This window comes from Rattus norvegicus, chromosome 19 (assembly GCF_036323735.1).
Source record: "Rattus norvegicus strain BN/NHsdMcwi chromosome 19, GRCr8, whole genome shotgun sequence".
Classification (NCBI taxonomy): Eukaryota; Metazoa; Chordata; class Mammalia; order Rodentia; family Muridae; genus Rattus; species Rattus norvegicus.
Window position 1 is genome coordinate 11,354,493 of NC_086037.1, and position 22,109 is coordinate 11,376,601.

The 22,109-nt window shown below is 44.7% G+C and overlaps 1 protein-coding gene across 1 annotated transcript in view; it reads left to right on the forward strand.

Annotated features, from left to right (window-relative positions):
• Ces5a (carboxylesterase 5A) overlaps nucleotides 1-22,109 on the forward strand; it is a 306,059-nt gene that overhangs the window by 155,664 nt on the left and 128,286 nt on the right. The window contains exons 3-4 of the mRNA XM_063277997.1: nucleotides 8,681-8,739; nucleotides 10,519-10,547. The gene's annotated coding sequence lies outside the window, so the exon portion shown is untranslated. The remainder of the gene's footprint in view (nucleotides 1-8,680; nucleotides 8,740-10,518; nucleotides 10,548-22,109) is intronic.

Sequence of the window (22,109 nt, forward strand, 5' to 3'; positions counted from 1 at the left end):
TTTTTTTTTTTTTTCGGAGCTGGGAACCGAACCCAGGGCCTTACGCTTGCTAGGCAAGCGCTCTACCACTGAGCTAAATCCCCAACCCCAACATTTTTCTTTACATGATAAAAAATGTTTATGAATTTTTGGTCTCAAGTTTAAAATAAACTATCCTAATCTATAATCTTAGGGCAACAGCTATTACAGCTTCCATTTTGATGCCGTCCGAATTAACTTCGGAAGAACCACCCAACCTTTGGCGGTGTCTGCTTTGGTGTTTGTTCTGAGTCAGGCTTTCTGCTAGCCCAGGGAATACAGGAATGGCCAAAGCACATATGGTCTTGGTGCCTATGAAGCTCATAGCCAAGGAGAGGAGAGAGAGACACATAAATAACGCCCATTTGAGTATATATAGAGTCTATCCCGTGGCTAATGCTATGAATTGGGACCAGGCACTGTAGACTCTAATGGCAGGGCCCTGTCTGGCCAAGGTTTCAGAAACACTTCCCAGGAATCCACAGGCTTTGAGGAGCTGGCCTAGCACACGGTGCCAAGTAGTAATATTGAGAAGGCCTTGGTCCCTAGGTAGCGGGCAGTGCTGTTTGAAAAGATGAACCCTTTAAGAGGTGGAGCCTCTCTGGAGGAAGTAGATCACTGGGGGGGAGGGGTGAATCTTGAGGCTTTATAGATTAGACCCACTTCCTGTCCATTCTCTGCCATCCTGTCTTTCCCTCCATCATGGACTGCAACCCAAATAGCCCCTTCCTCCTTTGACGCACTTCTGGTTGGGCATTTGCTTGAGGAAAGCTATGAATACACGCAGGCGTTGTAGCTAGTAGGTAAGCATAGTGGGTAGCGTAGCCCACACTATCTCTTTCCGTGATGGGAGTATGGGCCCAAGACGGTATTTTCAAGAGAAGCAAAACTCACTGAATTCTACTTTGAAATTTTAATTTAAAAGTACTGGCAACAATTAAGAATATAAAGATACACAGTGGGTACTTAATGCCTTTGGGAAGACAGAATAGATACATTCTTATATTCTTTACATTCTTCAAATTCATACATATATGTATATATGTACATATATGCATATCTATGCATATAGGGGGTGCTGTGCTTTGCAGCATAAATATATGTACATATATACAGGTTTATATAATATACATGTGATATATGATGATTCTGAACAGTGGAAACGAGGAAGCAAGATTTTAGGACTTTTTATGGTCTGGATCATAAATGTCCCAGCTGGCTCATATGCCTACACCTTGGTCTTTGGCCTGTAGCACTCACTATTGGGAGTGATGGAAACTTTAGGAGGTGGGGTCTAATACTAGGCAAGGAAGTCAGGTCATCGGGCATGCCCTTAAAGGGGGGTATAAGGGACATTGGCCCTTTCCTTTGCTCTCTGCTTTTTTTTTCTAGCTACCAAGGATGAACAGTTTTGCTTTAACCCAGGCCTTTCATGACGAGCCTCCCCACATGCTCAAAATGACAGCTGAGTGTCTTTGAAATCACAAACCAAAATAAAACTTCCTTCCTTTCAATCTGGTCATCTCAGACATTTTGTCAAGGCAGTAGAAGCCTGGGTGACCCAGGACCCAAGACCCAGTGGTCACATATTCTAGCTGTGGGACCGTCAGACAAAACCAAGAGGAGAACTGCAACTTGCCTTCTGTGAACTTAGAGGAACAACTATGCTTCCCTTTCCTCATGCACGTAACTCTGCTGGTGGTGGAGACCTCTTGGGGAACTCATGAGCTTGGGCTTTCTCTTCTGTTTGCAGTAGTGAAGGTGCCTTTTGCCTTTTGCTGGACTGGTGCTGGAGGGGTAGAGAAAGGACGGACTCCCCAATGGCATCTCCATTGGCAAGATATGCACGAATGGTGTTACTCCAAAGTAATTGCTAATAAATAGTAGATTGCAAAAATAAACTCAGCAGCAGTGTGCACAAAGGAAGTGGTTTGGAAAAAATAGTTCCAGGAAGACCATGATACAGAGGTACTGGCTGGTTTTGTGTGTCAACTTGACACAAGCTGGAGTTATCGCAGAGAAAGGAGCCTCCCTTGAGAAAATGCCTCCATGAGATCCAGCTGTAAGGCGTTTTCTTAATTAGTGATCAAGGGTGGGAGGGCACATTGTGGGTGGTGCCGTCCCTGGGCTGGTGGTCTTGGGTTCTATAAGAGAGCAAGCTAAGCAAGCCAGGGGAAGCAAGCCAGTAAGTAATGTCCCTCCATGGCCTCTGCATCAGCTCCTGCTTCCTACCCTGCTAGAGTTCCAGTCCTGACTTCCGTTGGTGATGAACAGCAATGTGGAAGTGTAGGGTGAATAAATCCTTTCCTCCCCAACTGGCTTCTTGGTCGTGATGTTTGTGCAGGAATAGGAACCCTGTCTAAGACAACAGGAGAATATTTGGCAAAAAGAAAGACCGAAGGAAGAAGAAAACATTACTTTTGAGACCGAGGATGAAGTAAGGATGGCCACTGTCATTTTCTATATCCAATGTAGTGTGGTGCTGGGACCACACAATAGGGTCTTAGGACAGAAAAAGAAAATAAAAGGAAATAGCATGAAGGAAGAAAAGTTGTCCTTGGTAGGTAACATGGCTGACTATTTTGGAAGCTTTTGAGAAATCTACCAAGCCAAGCCAAATACGCTCACTGTCCTAATGCATGAATTAAGTAAGGTCACCAGAAATCGAATAAACATTAAAGGCTTCTAGACACATGGACACCGAAGCTGAAAAAGGCAAAATACAGTCACTCAAAAGTAGAACTCTTGGGTGTGGATCTAATAAAACGTAGACAGGACTAAATTCTGAGTGGTGAGGAAAGACCCCATAAATAGAGACAAGCATACCTCTGGACTGGAAACCCGGCCCATGGAAGCGTCACTTCATCCCAAACTAGTATACTGACATACAGGTTTAATGAAATTCCTATGTGTGCACGCATGTGTGTAAGCATCTATGTGAAGAGTGTAGGTGTATATGGGTCCATGTAGACGTCAAGGCCAGTGGCTGAAGTCAGGATTGTTCTTGACGGTTTTTCCACCTTAGACAATGAGATGGGGAACCTAGAACTAGCCATGTGCCTGGTGTTGCTGAGACCTTTACGATCTAGTTTAGGCCGGATTCTTAAGACAATGTGTAACAGCGCAATCCATAAAAAGAAACACTGATAAATTGGGCTTCGTTAAAATTAAAGGCTTCTGTGAGAGGCTGTTAGGAAGATGAAGAAAGAAACTGTATCTGGAAGAAAAATGACTGCGACTGCACATCCAACGGGGTCAGAACCTAGAACCCACCACACAGAGAAGCCTGGAAACGCAACACAGAAAGTGTCCAATTACAAAACATTTGAAAGATCGGACCAGACATTTCAGTGAAGAGGATCCATAGGGGGATCCACAGGCAGAGATGCCAATGAGGACCATAACGAGATGCTGTGACAGAGCCATCAAAGGAGCTAGGAATAGAGTAGTAGGAATCTCAAATGCTGTGGCTGCAGGGAAACTAGATCACTTACACACTGCAAGTGGGATTGTAAAACAGTGCAGCATTTTGGGAAACACTTGGCCAGTTTAAAAAAAAAAAAAAAACTACTGAATTCAGGGTTGGAGAAACGGCTCAGTAGATAAAGTGCTTGCTGTGCATAGCTCCCCACCTCCATAAAATGTCAGGGGTGGTGGTCCCTGCCTGTAAACAGAGACAGAGAAACAGGGACAGGAGGGTTGCAGGAGCATGCTGGCCAGGCGGTCCAGTAAGAGGATGCCTCAAAAAGAAGGTATAGAGCAACTGAGGAAGACAGGCAATATCTATCTTTGCCTCTCCATGTAAGCACATGGGCACATGCACCCCACACAGGTATACACATATGTATTCACATACGCCCACACACCTACACACAGGTGCTCACACACACTTGTATACATGTTCTAAACATGCAGTTATAGCCCGGCAGTTGTATGTGGGCCATACATATTATGATACACTATTCAGGAAAAAAGAAAAGAAAGGACAAACTAATGGGATATGCCTGTGTAGACGGGTTTCCTGAAGGGCACGTTGAGTGAAAAATCCCACCGTTTTGTTAGAGATAAAATGAAGTTAATCCGGCCATAGATGTAGATGTAAGCGCTCCCATGTTATGAAGACTGATATGCTTGGTATTTTGACTGTGTAATGCAAGATGTTATGGTCAGATACCACTATGTGAAGGACACATGGACATTCTTTACGTTGTCTTTACAACTGCATATGAGTAACAATTGTCTGAAGAGAAAAAAGTTTAAAGAAAATGTCACGAATACCAAATAAAAATGAATCTCTTGGGGCCAGAGAGGTGGCTCAGTGGTTAAAGGTACTTATCACCAAGTTTAATGCCACCAAACCTGATGACCTGAGTTCAATCTCCAGAAGTCACATTGTGTGAGGAGAGAACCAACTCCCATAAGTCGTCCTCTGACCTTATCTACACACACACAGATGCACACTCAAACACACACTCACAATAGGAAAAAAATACATGTGTGCATCTACCTGCCAGACATTAGGACTCCTGTCTCTACTCTCAGAACTTGGAAGACTGAAACAGGATTTCAAGTTCAAGGCCAGCCTAGGATATATATATATAGCAAGCGTGAGGCCAACTGAGCTGTGTAGTGAGACTCTCGAAATACCGAACTACACATGGCACACTTAACCACTGTCTTCGGATTCCTGCCGTCCAATTCCTCTTCCTTTGAGCCTTTGCAGGCCGTCTCTTGGCAGCTTGGAGTGTGCTGCAACTCTTCGCACCTTCCCCCTGGTTGTAGGGCTTCGCATGCGTGAGTCATGCCATCCTACTTACTGTGTGCTCGCGATAGAGTTTCCGTTTGTCAAAATTCTATCTAGGTGAATTTTCATATCTGCTTTGCCCCCCTTTCCCTCACATTATTTTCCTTCTGCTCCTTCGGTGATTTAAAATATAGACACTCGATCTACTGCAGCTTAATTAATTCATTTCAAGTCTCTGATGTTGCAGCGGGAGAGCCGGCTCGCTCTCTGCCATCTCCTAACATAAATGAAAACATGGCGCTCCTCCGTGATGCCAGAATGCATGGAGATGGCTCTTCACCAGCAAGCAGGCAGTCAGGTCTGCCGAGGACACCAGCTGGCTGGCCTCCAATTCACTTCCGACCTGCTGCTGTGCACCTGGAGATGGCGTCAGCTCTGACAGGTTGAGGCCTCGGATCCTCATGCCGATCCCATGTCAGATATCAGCCCCAAGTCCAGGCCTTCCTTCGTGACTTCTGACCCATGTCTTCACAATGGGGCTTTCATACCCTGATCCCACACATACCTCACCCCTGCTCAGCTCATGGAATTTCATAAAAACACTGTGCTTTTAGTGATGGGTTTATCCTAAAGGACACTTAAAAAATACTGATAAGTATTGGGTGAAAGAGAAGTCTTGGAGGGTACTGGGTCAAGAACCTCTGCTCTTTGCAGTCCCAGCATGTAAGTGAGATCTGTTCCCTACCCCTAAGCCCCTATGAGCTTGGCTGTCTAGATGCTCTCTCTGTCTCACTTGTTCTTTTTACAGAGCCGTCTCTGCACAACCAAGATTTACGCATGGAGACCTGTGCTGAAATGAGATTAGACAGAAGGGTATGCCCTAATGCCATCAGATGGAGAGAGGAACCCTACAGGGCCCATCTGTCTAGCATCCCCTTACCCCCTCCAGGGAATGGAACAGGACCCCTTTCTGGAATGAGGGTCTTAGAATCTGCTGTGTGGCAAGGTAGACGGGAGAGTGTCTCTCTGGCCTGCTCATTCCAGGAAGACAGGGAGTGGGTGATTGGAGTATGCCTTTAGTTTCTATGACCCATTGTGGGGAAAAGAAATTCTAGTTTCCATGGTGCACTTTTGAGAAATGAAAGGGACAAATGAAGGGGACAAAGGAGCTTATAAGAGAGGGAAGAAGGGAAGGAGAGAGAAGCGAGCTAGAGAGAGAGCTCCAAGATTATGGTGAAGAATGCTTGATTAGCATTCTGGGGAGGGGACCAGTGAGGAGAAAATAGTATGAGGGTTGTCTTAGGGTTTCACCGCTGTGAGCAGACACCATGACCAATGCAAGTCTTACGAAGGACAACATTTAATTGGGGCTGGCTTTCAGTTTCAGAGGTTCAGTTCCATTATCATCAAGGCAGGAGCATGGCAGGATTAAGCAGGCATGGTGCAGGCAGAGCTCAGAGTTCTGCATCTTCATCTGAAGGCTGCTAGCAGAAGACTGATTTCTGGGCAGCTAGGATGAGTCTTAAAGCCCACAGCCAAAGTGACACGCCTACTCCAACAAGGCCTCACCTACTCCAATAGGGCCTTACCTTCTAATAGTGCCACTCCCTGGGCCGAGCATATGTAAACCATCACAAGGGTCAACAGGGTAAAGGAACAAATCGGAAAAAAATATATTGATGCTTATGTCACAATTAAATCCATTACTTTGTGTGCTAACTTAAAAAGATGAATCACTCTTGGCCCATGAGATGGTTCTGTGGGTAAGGGTATTGATGCCAAGACAGATGAGTTTGTTGATTCTCCCCAGTGACCCACATGTAGGAAGGGGAAAAACAGTTTCTGCTTACATGCACTGTCTGGTGCACAAGTGTGCATGCACGGGCATACAGTACTACTACTAATTATTATCGTAATGTAATTAAAAATGATCACTCTGCACCAGGTGGGGTGGCACACATCTTTAATCCCAGCACTAGGGAGGCAGAGGCAGGCTGATGTCTGAGTCTGAGGCCAAGCTGGTTTATAGAGTGAGTTCTAGGATAGCCTGAGCCACACAGAGAAACCTCGTCTTGAAAAACAAACCAAAAAAAAGAAGAAAAAAAAAAAAGGACCATTCTGAGGCATCCCAAAGCTGATCCAAGAAGCAAGAACAGAAGGGCAAATACTGTTCTACCATCTATTATTCTTGTTCTAGTGTTCCAGGAAATATCAAGAGGTATGGAACTTACTAGCCAAGGACCACGGATGAAAGTCAAACTACATAAACCAGAGCGGCAGCCAACTGAGCCCGTAGCTTACTGTAGCGCGCTCCCATGTGGTCGCTGCTTCACCCAGTGTTACGGAATTTTCCCTTTGTGAATTTACCCTCAGCGAGGCCTCATAGGATCCCACGAAGCCTGGGTTGGCAGTGCTCTCTGTGACAGTGGACTTGATCGATCTGGGGACTTGGCGGGAATCAAGACAGCTCCCAATCTCCTTGGCCTGAAGCTGTGGCACCGTAGAAGAACCCTTGCCCGGCATCTGAGAGGCCATGGATTCAACTCTCAGCACAGAGGAAACAAACCCAAGTACACCAGTGAACCAATAAATAAAAGCATTGCTTTCTTTGGAGCCTAGTATTTCCACTCCCAAGGCGGGCGGCTTGGGGATTCCTCACCTCACAGGCGACCCAGATATGAATCTCAGCAGCTGTAACCCTGCGTTGTTGCCGGGGTATTGCCTTCTGTTCTACCGGAGGCCTAAATTAATTGTTCATTTTCTTCTTTCTTTTCTCTGTCTCTTTTCACTCGTTTGCAAATTGCTTACGATAACTCTGTGGACTTTATTAACGCGATTCGATGTATTTGATGCAGCCTCCTTTGCTATTTTAAACACACATATTTCAGTTGCCAACGTACACTGGTTTCAACATTTCAGTGAGCTGTGAGATTCTGTCTTCAGTGTAATTCCCTTTATCTTTACCAAATTTCAATACTAGCGCTGCAGAGGTTGTGATTCTGTTTTTAAAAAGGCATTTCAGTCTCTGTGAGGCTAGGCACTTCCTCTTCCACTGAGGCCAGACAAGGCAGCCCAGCTAGAAGAACACATTCTACAGACAGGCAACAAACCTGGAATAGACCTGGTCCCAGTTGTTCTGGACCCACATGAAGCACATCTGCTACATATATGGGCAGGGAGGCCTAGGTCCAGCCCTGTTTGCTCTTTGGTTTGGTGGTTCAGACTTTGAGAGCCACAGGGTCCAGGTTAGTTGACTTTTTTGTCTTCCTGTGGAGTTCCTATCCCCTTCAGGGCCTGCAATCCTTTCTCCTATTCTTCCATAAGAGTCCCCAAGCTCTGTCCACTGTTTGCCTATGGGTGTTTGTGTCTGTCTGAGTCAGCTGCTGGGTGGAGCCTCTCAGAGGACAACTTGCTCCTGTCTGCAAGCCTAACAGACTATCATTAACCTTGTTTGGGATTGGTGGGTCCGTGGGATGGGTTTCAAGTTGGGCCGGTTATTGGTTGGCCATTCCTTCAGTCTCTGCTCCCTTCTCTGGGCCTACATTTCTTTTAGACAGGGTTGACCTTTTTTTGGGTAGGTTTGTGTCTCCGTCACCCTACTGGGGTTCCTGCCTGGCTACAGGAGGTGACCTCTTGATGTTCCATGAAATCTTGGTCAAGACAGTAGATCCTCTTATTCACTTTTGAATTTGGGAATTTGAAATCAGCATAATTTTATTATCTATCAAATGAACAGTTTTATTCATATGACTTTCTACAACCTTTCCCATATAAAAATTATGCCCCAATTTAAAAATATTTCTATTTTCAGTTGGCGTATGGCAGTTATGCACATTTGTGTATGTAGTATGGTATTTCCAAATCTATATATTAAGTTTAATAATCAGCTAATTGTAATTGGCATGTCTCTGTCCTCAGGCAAACACATTTGCTTTGTGTCAGAAGCTCTGGAAGTCCTCTTTACCAGCTACTTCGAGGTATTCAACTCATTGTGGTGGGCCATGTTATCGTGATGTGTGGATTACTGGGAGGCTGTTCCCTCCTCACCTTTATCCGTCCTGTCTCTGTGCTCCTCACGCCTCATACTCTCCTCAGAGACTGATAACTACATTGTTTCCCACTTCTTGAGATCAGCTTTGTAGATTCTACCTGTAAAGAAAGCATGTGACAGCTTCTCCCTAGTCTCTGACTTTATACTTAAGTCAGTATATTTAAATCAGTGTATAGTATACTTAGATCAGCTGCCTAGGCCCATCTGTGTTGCTACAAATGACAGGATTTCATTCGTCATGGCTGTAAAGTACTCTACTGTGCGTATATCTCACATTTTATTTATCCATCTGACAGTTGATTGTAGTGAGGATTTTGGGTTCTTTAAGCAACCTAGGGATATTGTTAAGATACGTTTTTGTTTCAATCCCAGGCATGGGGGATATGAGGCTGCTTCACAGTAGGTGACAAAGTCCTGTAGCAGAGTGATTTTGTCAGCTACAGGTAATTTCTTACAGTGTGCAAAATTTGGAATTCTGGAAACTTTTCAGAGAATATATAAATTCTAGAGCCCCAATAGGTTGTAGCTGGTTGTTGGTTGTTGGTTGTTGTTGGTTGTTTGTTGTTGGTTGTTGGTTGTTGTTTGGTTGTTGTTTGTTGGCTGTTGTTGGTTGTTGGTTGTTGTTGGTTGTTGTTTGTTGTTTGTTGTTGTTTGTTGGTTGTTGGCTGTTGTTGGTTGTTGTTGGTTGTTGGTTGTTGTTTGTTGTTTGGTTGTTGTTTGTTGTTGTTTGTTGGCTGTTGTTGGTTGTTGTTGGTTGTTGGTTGTTGTTGGTTGTTGGTTGTTGGTTGGTTGGTTGTTGTTGGTTGTTGTTTGTTGGCTGTTGTTGGTTGTTGTTGGTTGTTGTTTGTTGGTTGTTGTTGTTTGTTGGTTGTTGTTGTTGGCTGTTGTTGGTTGTTGTTGGTTGTTGTTTGTTGGCTGTTGTTGGTTGTTGTTGGTTGTTGTTTGTTGGTTGTTGTTGTTTGTTGTTTGTTGTTGTTTGTTGGTTGTTGTTGGTTGTTGGTTGTTGGTTGTTGGCTGTTGTTGTTTGTTGTTTGTTGTTTGTTGGCTGTTGTTGGTGTTGTTGGTTGTTGGTTGTTGTTGTTTGTTGGTTGTTGGCTGTTGTTGGTTGTTGTTGGTTGTTGGTTGTTGGTCGGATGCTGCTGGTTGCAGTTTGCTAAGTAAGTAGTATTGTGCAAAGAAGAAAGAAGAAGAAGAAATTAGATATCCTGAGAGCATATATCAAACTTGCTCCAAGGAACTCCCCTCCCCCACTTGGCAGTTAGTAGTCTAACAATAATGAAGGGAGTTCTTGAGGAGTAGGTTTGGAGAAGCAAAGAAAAGTCCAGAAAGTTGAAAATACGTCTTTATTTGGCAAAACTTAGAAAAGTAGTATTGGGCCATATTAAATAGTTGGCTTGGAGGGAGAAAGTATTTAAGATTATTTTCAAGGTTACCTGGAGGAACTCTCTCCCCTCTCTCCTTTTTTCTCTCCTATTGAGTGTTAGAGGTTGAAAGGGTAGGAGAAAAAAGAACCCACAAAGTACCCAAAAGTCTAGCTACAGTTGATTCTATTCGACATTCAAGTCAATTCTGTTACAGTAACATAGATTTTCACATGATACATTATTACTTTGTTATCATGCATGAGTTTTTATGTTGCTTTCATTCCTGCCACCAATGTTGATTCATTTAACGAGTTTTTTTTTTCTTCCCCTGCTATGGACAGAATACAGGTCACAGGCCTCTACATCCTAGGTGAGTACACTACTGCTAAGTTCTCAGCCTTGATGATATATGTGTATATATATATATATATATATATATATATATATATATATACATATATATATACATATATATATGTATATATGGCATATATACCTCATATATAATATATATCTATATCTATATGTATATGGGGTTTGTGAATAGTTATGATTGAGGAGATCATCCCACAAAGATGCTTCTCTGGGTGTCTCTCATTCATTCCCTTCATGAATAAACAATGTGGCCAAATTAGCTGGGGGAGGCCGATGGGCTTCAAAAACATACATGGCTGTAAAGAGAGGATAACTCTACCCCATTGAAGAGAGTAGATGGACAATTTGGAGGGTGTAAACAACAAGAGACAAACTCCTGCTGGTATTTTTATGCCCAGGTCTGAAAGGGTCAAGGCTGGCTGGGCTGGCTGAAGGGCACCCCTTTTCAGGTGAATCTCAGAGAGGGACACAGAGGGGTGTCGGTTGCTCTGTGGGGTCTCCACAGCAACGCCACCCATGCTCTAAGCAGATAAGGCTGGTTTCCTTAGAAATGATACCAAAAAAAGGGAAGGGAGTTCTTGAGGAGTAGGTTTGGAGAAGCAAAGAAAATTCCAGAAAGCTGAAAATACATCTTTATTTGGCAAAATTTAGGAACTTAGTATTGGGCCATATTAAACAGTTGGCCTGGAGGGAGAAAGTATTTACAATTAATTTCATTGTTACCTGGAGGAACTTTATGTTTTAGGACATAATCATGCAAAAACAAACAAAACAACAACAACTTTTCCTATTGTAAGCGGTTTCTTCATTATATCCATCAGGTGGCAATTTTCTTCTGGCAGAATAGCCAAAGGCTAAGAGAACAAGGAGGCGCTTTGCTGGTGCCATTGTGCTGCGATGAAGAGAAGAACCAATCCCCTCCCTCTGCTCACTGGGCTGCCAGTGGGACGGCCATGTTTCAGCCTCCCAGGCTACAGAATCACTAATCTTAATGGGCACTGAGGGGGCTTGAATCAGAAGGGGCTTCACTGTAAGCGATACTTGTGAGACAGTGAACCTGGCCAGATGATTGAGAAGGGAATTTCAGAATTTGGGGACTGGGTGGGAAGTTTTAGGTATGTGGCCCTTGAGAGTGAGAATCCCTGACTCAGGGCAGGCATTCAAGAGCAGTTCTGGAAATGTTGAGTACTGAAATAAGCTGTGTGGAATAGTTTCCATTTTCCTCTCTGGGAGGCTTGCATAGCATCCCCTGACTCAGGAGAATGATCTGGGCTAACCCTGAGAGCTTCTGCATCCTCAGTCTGGTGGAAAGCCCCGTGAGAAACAGTGAGGTAAGGGAGGCCAGGGTGTTTCATCCTGCATCTCTGTTGCTGTGGCTTCTCCGTGAACCACGCACCACAGTCTCTAGGCATGGGCATAGCATGCTGCTTCTGGGCCATCACTATCCTTTCCTACTGCTGAAGCCCAGAGGTGGGTGGGAGCTGCCCAGCTATTGCTGCTGACCTCAAGTCTCTGACTGCTCTGCCTTTTGTTGTTCCCCTATTGGACCCAGTGTTATAAGCAATCCCTTTGTTAAACTATAGCCACCAGCCTCTCTCTCCTTCTTTGTCTCTGTCTCTCTGTCTCTGTCTCTGTCTCTCTCTGTCTCTGTCTCTCTCTCTCTGTGTGTATGTGTGTGTGTGTGTGCATATGATTTAGTTTGTTTTCCCAATATTCTGACAGATAGGTGAAGTAAAGGAGGTATGTATGATATGCTCCTCTTTCTGAGTTCTGAGAACTTCTAAAGAATTCCTCAGGAAGGTGGGGCAAAATACTATAAAAGAAAAACTGGCCAGTGTCCCTGGGCAAAAGCTTCCTTCTTAAAAAATGTTTCTCAGAACAAATCTCATTGTAACTTCATCATCAAGAGTACAGAAATTAGACCATACGCTAGCAATCAATTCTTACTTTTATGATCTCCCTAAACATAACATTAGACAGAAGGCGAGCTATAATAATCTCCTTCACTCCACGGAGTATGGAAAAATACAATAGAAATCCTCTAGAATCAGGGTCCTTGGGCTTTGTTTTGACACACATGGCCCAGAAAAACAGACCTCTTAATTCTTTTGAACCATCCTTAACATCCTTTCCTCACTGATAAAATACAGCAATTGGGCCACATGGCTCTTAAATGATCTTGTAACTCTAATAGATTTTGTGATTAACAGGGCACAGAAGGAAGTGGTAGTGTGTGAATAGGGACATTGTGTACAGGGTGAAGACTGGAGAGTGTGGTGTGTATGTGGGTAGTATTAGTGTGTGGTGTGGGGGAGGGCACTGCCCCCGCCAGCGGGGACCCAGTTATTCGTGGGGGTCGAGGGGGACCCATACCTGCGGGAGAACGGGTGAGAAAGAGGAGCGAGACCAAGCAGTGTCCTTGTCAAGGTCTGTTTATTGAGAGGAGTGTACAGCATTTAAAGCCCTGAAGCAGGAACTGAAGCTTAGGGTGGCGGGGAGAGAACTGGGAAGTGCCCAAGGACATAAGGCGAATCTCTAAACTGCAAGATATTCTCCTTAGACCAGGAGGCAACAGTCTTCCGGGAACCTGTTCTTTGAAAAGGTCAAGCCCTTCTCAGGAATCTGCTTCAGGGCAGGCTCTAGCTTTGCCTAGTCCCGCAGTTTGGTCCCCAACAGGGCACTGGAAGTCAACTTTGAAGAAATAGAAAACTTCATGGTGTGACTTGGGGTATTGCTTGATGGCACAGAATCAGAAAGCAATGAGGTACTGGCTGTAAGCTCAGTTCACACTGGTACTGGAGTCAAGCAGCACCTGTTTAATGAGCTCTGTGGAATTCTACAAGGAAGAGTATTGGAGGGTCAAAGTTTGGGGATGGGCTCCTACTGGCTAGTTGTATGAACTTGGCTGCTTTCTTGCTCTTTTAAGTTCTTGAGTGAGGTAGAATGAGAGTTTATGCCCTCTAATGGCCCTTCCACATTGGAATTCCAGGAGCCCCTAAATCCGGCTATGTTCTCAGGGAGTTTAGGATTCCTCAGAAGGTAGGATGCTACTTCTTCAAAGCAAGAGGTGGTGATAAAGACAGAGACCAAGGGAAGGATGACGAGGAGGGAGAGGCAGTAGACATCTTCACCCTCCTCCCAAGCCTTCTCTTATGGTTAAATGGCATATTCCTCCCCTTCTATATTAGCTTCAAAGAGTAGTGCCATGTGTACTTTGCTAGTCGTTGTGGCTGTTGACAAATACTCAAGGATTCCTTTCCATCCAGAAAAGATTCTATTTATGTGTGACCTAAAGCATATATGACAAAACTACAAAAGAATTCTCAATGTAACAGTGTTTACAAGGCACACAATCACATTAGCACATTGCCTTGGCCTCTCCTGGGCACTGTAAGGAGCTCCACACACACAGAGAGGCGAAGGAAGCTTCAGCTTTTCTACTACTTTCCGAGAGCACTTTCACTCCCGACTGCTGCTAGAAACCCGTGTTTTTATCTCTTCAGAAGCTCTATATGGCTGTCTACCTTGAGTTAGTTCCTGAACTATGATAAAAAATGGAGACCTGCCACATTGCGGTGAAAGATTTCTAAGCCTGTGCGTGACATGATGTGTCCATATCAAGCTTGTATGGGGACTGCGGAAGCAGCTGCCACCTGGGCTCTCTGGATTACCAGAACCTCACGGTCACAGGGGCACTGTGAACAGAACAAGCCATGGATAGTGTGGAACCAAGGAGACTTCGGGGGTTTTGTTGTTGATGTTGTTACCACAGTATACTCTAGCCAATTTGACTGTAACAGCGAGGCCTGATGTGCTTCTACGGGTATGGTGGTATTTATTCTGGAAGATCAGATCAAGCTCAGAAAGACTAGGTGTATCAGTAGTGAGTGGGTAGCCACCTGCAATGGAGCCCAGGCGGCTTGGCCCTTAGGCTCTGTTGGTGATGGAATGTGGTCCAGGACCCACTTGCAAGGCATCTGCATTACCTGTCAACTCTGTTTCTCTTCTGGTGAGCCCTAGTGGAGTCTAGACGTCTCCTGGAGCAAATGCTTCACATCCTTTTACATGGTCCAGCCGGGTCTCTAAGGGGAAATGTTATCAGGCAGATGAAACCCCCCAGAGAAGGAGCACTGGTTCTCTTTTCTGGAATCCAGGTGAGTTAGAAAACTGTGCATTTTGAGTATATAAAGACACACTCACACCTCATCTATTTCGGACTGTGGTTATTACCAACCCCACCACACCCCAGGGAAAACTGAGTCTTAAGAGAAATCGCTTTAAATTCTTAGTGATCGTTAGACCAAAACCAGTGGGTATATTTTGACTTAGGGAAAAACAGGTGCCTCAAGGAAAGACTCATTTCCCAGGAAGTGCTCTACAAGCCCCTAGGTACACTTCCAGTTCTAATGCCAAGGGCCAAGAGGAAGGAAAGGATTCCCATTGGCTGAAGATAGTTGGTCCAGGGCACTGATAGAAACAGCTCAGGACTCAGAGTAGCTCATCTGGCAGGGGATCACTAGGCTTGTGCTGCATAAAGACCCATTAGGAAAGTGAAAAAATATTGCTGGCAGAATTGCATTAGGCAGTGTTACCCTCAATATAGTTCGGTCCTGTCCACCACCATCCTGTCTTTGATTCCGGAAGGCTTTGTCAGATGGGAACTGTTATGCTGGAGAAGCCATTACGTAAGTGCAGACTTTCCCTTTGTGAGAATAAAACCTCGTGAACTCTGGAGCCTTCAGAATCCCTTTACCGATAGGTAAGAACTCAACAGTCAAATATTCTTCTAAAATTAGCTTTTCTGTTGGCTTAGGCTTCCTATTCCCTCATATGCACTTTCTTTGTTCCTCTGCTTTCTGTTTTGTTTGTTTTTTTTTATTACCCCAAAACCTATCACTTCATGAGATTTCCATGATTTAGAGCAACTTACAGAGTAGAAAGCACAAGCTAGACAAAGAGGCAAGCCTCAGGAAAACTAGATATGTTTTCTTTCTACTACACTGTTCTCCTCAAAATAAATAAATTTCAAGTCTAAATAATTCTTCACGAGTAGAGCAATACCCCCAGTGTTCAGAATAGTGGGGAAAACTACAGTGTTGTTAGAAGGAGGCTATTATATAGATTTCCTGTGGATTGCCAATGGTTGGCTCATTGCGATACAGGAAAGTATATCTAAAAGTCTGAGCATTTGCTTCTGGTGTTTCCAAAGGTCCATCATGGGCTGGTGAGTTTAACTTGTTATATTCTGAGTGATTCTCATTATTTAGGACACCAACTGGGTGAATACAGGAGGCTGAGCGGAACCTTTGCTGACACGTGGACCCCCCTGGGGGACATTTTATATATAATCTGTCTGATGTAAGCTCGATTTCTTTGACATTTCTCTCTTTCATAAGAATAAAAGGCTACAAGAAATGTCTGTTTATTTTAGTTTTACTTCTGTTTGTGTTCCGAGAAGCAGGAGGCTCATAACCCTCTGGCTTCTTACCATCTTTCCAATGAGTCTATCTATGACTTCATCCATCATCCTAGCCTCCTAGATAGCTAGGAAGAGACAATTAGCAGTTAGTCTCATTCCTTCAAGCAGAACTCCTGCCACAAGTGAAATATATTCTCTCCTGTCTCCCAAGCTGGAACTCCCCTGTGTCCTCATCCATTGCCTTGCATCAAGGGCCAGGGAGTGCAGAAAAATCTCTTCCTTCTAGTATGCATCCCAGCTCTTTAACACTCAGGCCAGTGGTTGCCATCTTGAGGGCTCTTTTCTAAAAGGGCAACGCAGTATAAGAGAAACATTTACTCAGAAGTTAGAGAATTGACTCTCACGGCCTACTTTCACCTAAAGCTTCTTAGCCTTTTGCCAAAAGCAATACATTCGGATTCCCCTGAGCCCAGTTCCCTCCTGTAAAATGCCTTAGTCATCTTGCCCCACCATCTGTATAAACTCTAGTGAGGAATGACTACAGCAGTTGGCAGGGAAGACTTGCAGGGCTATCTGGGTAGGAGAGACGTTCTTTTCCTTGTCTTTTGATCCCATTGGCGAGGTTTCAGGAGTGTCGATAGGATCTGGGAGGAAGGTGTTTTGAGATTTGCCTGAAGTTTAGACGTTTGAAAGGATCCAGTTTTCCACGAAGGTAGCACCTGTGAACTTGGACCAATGGAAGGTCAAGTTTACGTCTAGTTGGTGAAGTATCTAGGTCAAATAGGATACATTCATCAGAAGCACCTGCCCTTACTCCTCTGGCCCACTCACCCTCTGCAAGTGGACCAAAGGCAGTGATACACAAGGCCTTGAAATGGCTGTTTCCACTGGTCGTCTTGTCCTGGATCTCACCCTCAGCCTTGTCCTGAAGATCCCTCAGTAAGGAAAAAAAATGTGTTCTACCTAAGCTGCCCACCACAGCAACCACTGGCCACAGGTAGGTATTGAATGCTTGAAATGTGGCTCTTGTGACTGAGACACTGAATTGTTAATTTAATTTAATCTGCATTAATTTAAATAGCCACCTGTGGGCACAGGGACCAGAATCCTTTTCATTAAGTTTCACCGTGAGGAACACTGCTCAATTGCTTCTGTGTTATTATTTTGAAGCAAGACCATATGGCTAAAGATGGGTTTTGGCATGTGTGTGGGGACATGGGAGGGCAGACAAGAGAAAGCTTGCCAGCAAGGCCAGCTTGGTGGCTCTCAGGAGACCTCTAAGAGAACATCTGGCTCTGTCTTCAGGTTCAGAGACAGGATTTTTTTCAGGGCATGGAGAATCAAATTGATCTTTTGAGGTGCGAGCTCTTTAATCAAGCTCCCCAAATGGATGCAGTCAGCCAGAAAGCTAACATGTCAATGTGCAAGGAGGCTCGGAAGCTCCCGCCTGCTAGGCATCGGTCGAGGGAAGGACATCTGAGGTCTGAAGTAGAGAATAGCTTGCTGAGTGCACATCCTGATCAAATAACAGGTAACCACTCAAATGGCGATGGGTGTGTTCTCACGGTACAGCAGATCTAACATGTCCTGGGAGTGAGACAGCTGTTTCTCACTGTAATCCTCTCTGCCTTGAGCATGCTATTTAAGGTCTTGCTCTGTGACTTAGGCTGGGCTCGAACTCATGATCCTCTGGCTTCCTGTGGTTAGAGGTGCGTACCACCATGTCTGGCTATCAAAGCAGGTTTGCTTCTGTCTCCACTTTATTTTCTAACCTTTACGGTCATTTTTAGCCCATTTGCTTGGCTGTAACAGACGTCTGAGAAACCTATCCATTGAAAGTTTCCCCCCTACCATCAATGCTCAGTTGTTTCAATTCCACATTTGGCAAGCCCAACCTCAGCTTCATGAACAGCCGTGCTTTTAGAGCTATGTCCACATTTGGTGACAAGAATGTAGGAGCTTTCAGGGCACTCAAAATAAGGACACATGGGTCTTCTCCCTCGTAACCTCACATGTTCCGCCTCTTAATACCATCACATACAGAATCAAGTTTCAGTGTAAATTTAGGGGACAGTTCACTAACGTTCAGTCTTTTGTACCCGCTGATACATTCTTTAGTTGGTATCACACAGATAGTAAGGCTCCTGGTTTTCCCTGTACACTTACTGGGCAAGCATGTCTCAAAAACAATTACATAATCCGAATAGCCTTGAACTGATGTATCATTTTTGTTGTTTCCAAATCCTTGGAGGCCCCAAGTACTCGCTGCTTCCATGGCCTGTGGGGAACAGAAAATAGATTAGATATCAATAGCCATATATGCCCTTTGACATATGGCATAAAGACTGATTGCCGAAATGCTTATCGGGGCCAAACAATAGCATAATGAGGAGCCTGTGTTGGCTTCCTTGCTTTGACACACCTGGAAATGGACAAGTGTGGCTCACACTGTGGGCAGACGAGCTGGAAGGCGGGGCCAGAGCCATCAGTTCTTTCTAAAGGAAAAATAAAAAATCGGGGGTATTATTGTGAAACCTGTTGCTGCTTGGATCATGAAATGTCTCCCCAAAGCACCTGTTTAATGGTCTGGTTTCCAGTCAGTGACATTATTAGGAGCTGGTGGGACCTTTAGGAGATTGAACCTAGTGGAAAGAATTCAGGTCATTGGAGTGTGTCTTTGAGCAGGATGTTGGGACACTGACTCCCCCTTTTCCTCCTCCTTCTCATCTTCCTCCTCCCTCTTCTTCCTCCTCCCATTCTTTCTCTTCTTCTTCCTCCTCATTCTTCCTTCTCTTTCTCCTCCTCTCCCTTCTTCCTCTTCCTCCTTCTCCCCTTCTTCTTCCTCCTCCTCTTCCTCTGCTTCCCCCCCTTTTTTTCCTTTTCCTTCTTCCCTGCTACCTAGATGTGAGCATCTTTGTTCCAGCCCATGCTCCCTGCTGTGATATACTGCCATGCCACAGGCTCCTAAATAATGGAACCAACCAAACATGACGTATGAAACCATAAGTCAGAATAAAGCTTTCTCCCTTATTAGTTGATTGTCTCAAGTATTTTATTACAACAATGGAAAGCTAACAAATCTACTAATTTTTCAAAGATAGAAACTGATTTAGTTAAAATGTGGTTCTGGGGCTGAAGACCTATTTCAGTGATCGAGTGTTTGCCTAACATAAGACCCTCAATTCAGTCATTTGCATTGCAAGAAAAAAATAACAAGGCATAAGTAATATGATATAAACCTACTAAAATATACCAGCAAGTCACATTTAACTCATGACCTACGGTTTAGAGGTTTCTAGCTACCGTGGGAGGTCTTAGCCTGCTCATTTGGGTTCTTGTTGAAAATAAATCACAGGTGTTGCAGAAGGCACATGCCTCTTCCTCCTTAGACTCTGTGAATTTGGTGTCAGTGAGCCTATGTCTTAGATTTCCTCTAGCTTGACATTAGTCTCCTAGGGCTGACTTACCATGGACTAAGTGCCCAAAATATTTTCATTTTCTCACAGTTCTGAGAAAGGAAAAAAGCCTTTGGGCTTCTGAGATCCATTTCTTCCGTTTGTAAATGGTCGAGTCTTTTGGGCCCACACATGGCTTTTTTGTACATAGGCACCCCAGATACCTCTCCTTTCCTCCTTTTCTTCTCCATTCCCACCTCTTTAAAGAAAAACAACAAAAACAAAAGCAGACCAACAAACAAAAAGTTTCCTTAGTTCTTTGAGTGTTTTTGTACATGCTTTGATCATACTCACCTCCCCCAGCCCTTCCCAGGTCCACCTCTCTCTTCTCTACCCACATAACTGAATCCTGTAAAAGAAAACACAAAGAGTGATTTGTGCTGTCTAAATAGTCTTGTATGTATGGTCTTTGTTAGAGGGTGGTCGGCTTAAAGGAAATGGCTTTTTTCTTTTCCCAGCAGCAGCTAACAGTCTCCAATAGTGTAACTCCCATCTTATGCTGGAATTTGGTCTGACTTGGGCTTGCACTGGTCTTGCGTAGGCCGTCACGGCAGCTGTGAGTTCAGCTGCCTGAGGTGTCTGGAGGACACTGCAGTCGTCTACCACATCTGGCTCTTATCCTTTCCATCCCCCCTTCTGCAAGGATCCTTGAGCTTTGGGAGGAGGGAATGCAGGGTTCATTTGGGACTGAGCATTCTGCAGACTCATTCTCTGCACCTTGGCCAGTTGTGAATCTCTGAGTTAATCACTGTCTGCTGTAAATAGAAGCTTCTCAGGGGGTCGAGAGATGCATGGATCGATGGGCATAATGATAAGTCATTAGGAGTTGATTTAATACCGTGTTCATTGACCAAAATAATAGTAGTAGGTTACCCGAGTGTTCATGACCTGTCTCTCCATAGGTTCTTGGCCCAATAATAGTTCTAGGTATGAGTTCATCTCTGGACTAGGACTTGAATCCAATCAGAAAGTGGCTGGTTACTTCCATTCTATTTGTGCCACTATTAAACTAGCGAGTTGGTCTTGTCAATCTAATCATTATTGTAGCTTGAGGATATACCTGGGCAGAGCTGATGATGACTATTTTCCTCTAGTAGCATACATAGACCTTGCAGCACTGTGAAAGCTAGACAGAGGGATGAAGCTACTAGGTCAGTACCGTCTTTATTTCTTCATAACCTATGACTCAAGCATAACCAAAGACAATGGTGGTAGTAGTTGTCAATAATGGACTTTCTTTGTTACCCTCTGGTATCTATTAAGGGCACTGTTGCCCCTTTATAGGGTAACTCCATTTTCCTCCGTGTGTGTGTGTGTGTGTGTGTGTGTGTGTGTGTGTGTGTGTGTGTGTAATCTCACTGAACCGGGTGTTCTTCAGTTGGCTAGACTGGCTAGTCAGTAAGCTATGGGGATCTGGCTGAATTCACCCCTGTATTAATACACACAGGCACAGGTACCTCACAGGCATCTCAGATATCTCTTCCTAGTCTCCTTTTCTTCTTTCCTCCCCATCCACATTTTAAAAGAAGTTTATTCATCCATTTTTACTTTATAGATTACAAGTTGCACAAACTCATCCAGCCTTTCCATGAAGTTCTGGGAATCTGAACTCAGGTCTTTATGCTTCTTCATCCAATGAGCCATCTTCCCTGTCTCCTTCTCCTCCTCCTCCTCTTCTCCTCCTCCTCCTTCTCCTCCTCCTCCTCCTCCTTCTCCTCCTCCCCTCCTCCTTCTCCTCCTCCTCCTCTTCCTCCTCCTTCTCCTCTCCTCCTCCTCCTCTTCCTCCTCCTCCTCCTTCTTCTCCTCCTCCCCTCCTCCTCCTCCTCCTTCTCCTCCTCCTCCTCTTCCTCCTCTTCCTCCTTCTCCTCTTCCTCCCCTCCTCTTTCTCCTCCTCCTCCTCTCCTCCTCCTCCTCTCCTCCTCCTCCTCTCCTCCTCCTCCTCATCTTCCCTCTCCCTCTCCCTTTCCCTCTCTCTCCCTTCTTTACCCACAATGTCTCCACTGACATTACCACCCTTTACAGTTATGTCTCACAAGATTCAGACATATCCTGGCTATTGATACAGATGGAAATCAATGCATTGGTCAAAGTCCATTAGTGCATTCAGCATCAGGAGAGAGTGATGGAGACAGATCCATGGATGCTGGGGACATCAGAAAGAGGGCACTGCAGGGAGTCTGTCCCTGGGAGCCTCAATAGCAGCACGGGAAGCTGTTTAAAGGGGAAAGCGCAGGACTCCGGATGTCCCAGTTCACTTCCTAGCAGTTCTGCTGTTGTTTCCTCAGCAGCAAAATGTAGACAGACATGGGTTGTCTTCTTAGTATAAAATGCATGCTGATGGCACATGACACCAGCAATGTGATTTGTCCAGTCCCTGGCATACCCTAAATGATTAATGCTAGCTTTGCGGACTTAGTCTCGCCTGTGCTAGGTAAGTGTGACTCACTGAACTATCTCTCTGGGTTGCTTAACTCTACTTTGAAATAGGGTCTTTATGGTGACACATAGTGCATGTGTGCATGCGTTCGTGTGTGCGTGCGTGCATGTGCATATGTGTGTGTGTTTGTGTGTGTGTGTGTTTGTGTGTTTGTGTGTGTGTGTACGTGTGCGCATGTGTGGAGGTCAGAGATAAGTCTCTCTGTCATTCCTTAGCAGTGGTCTACCTTGTCTTGAGATAGGGTCT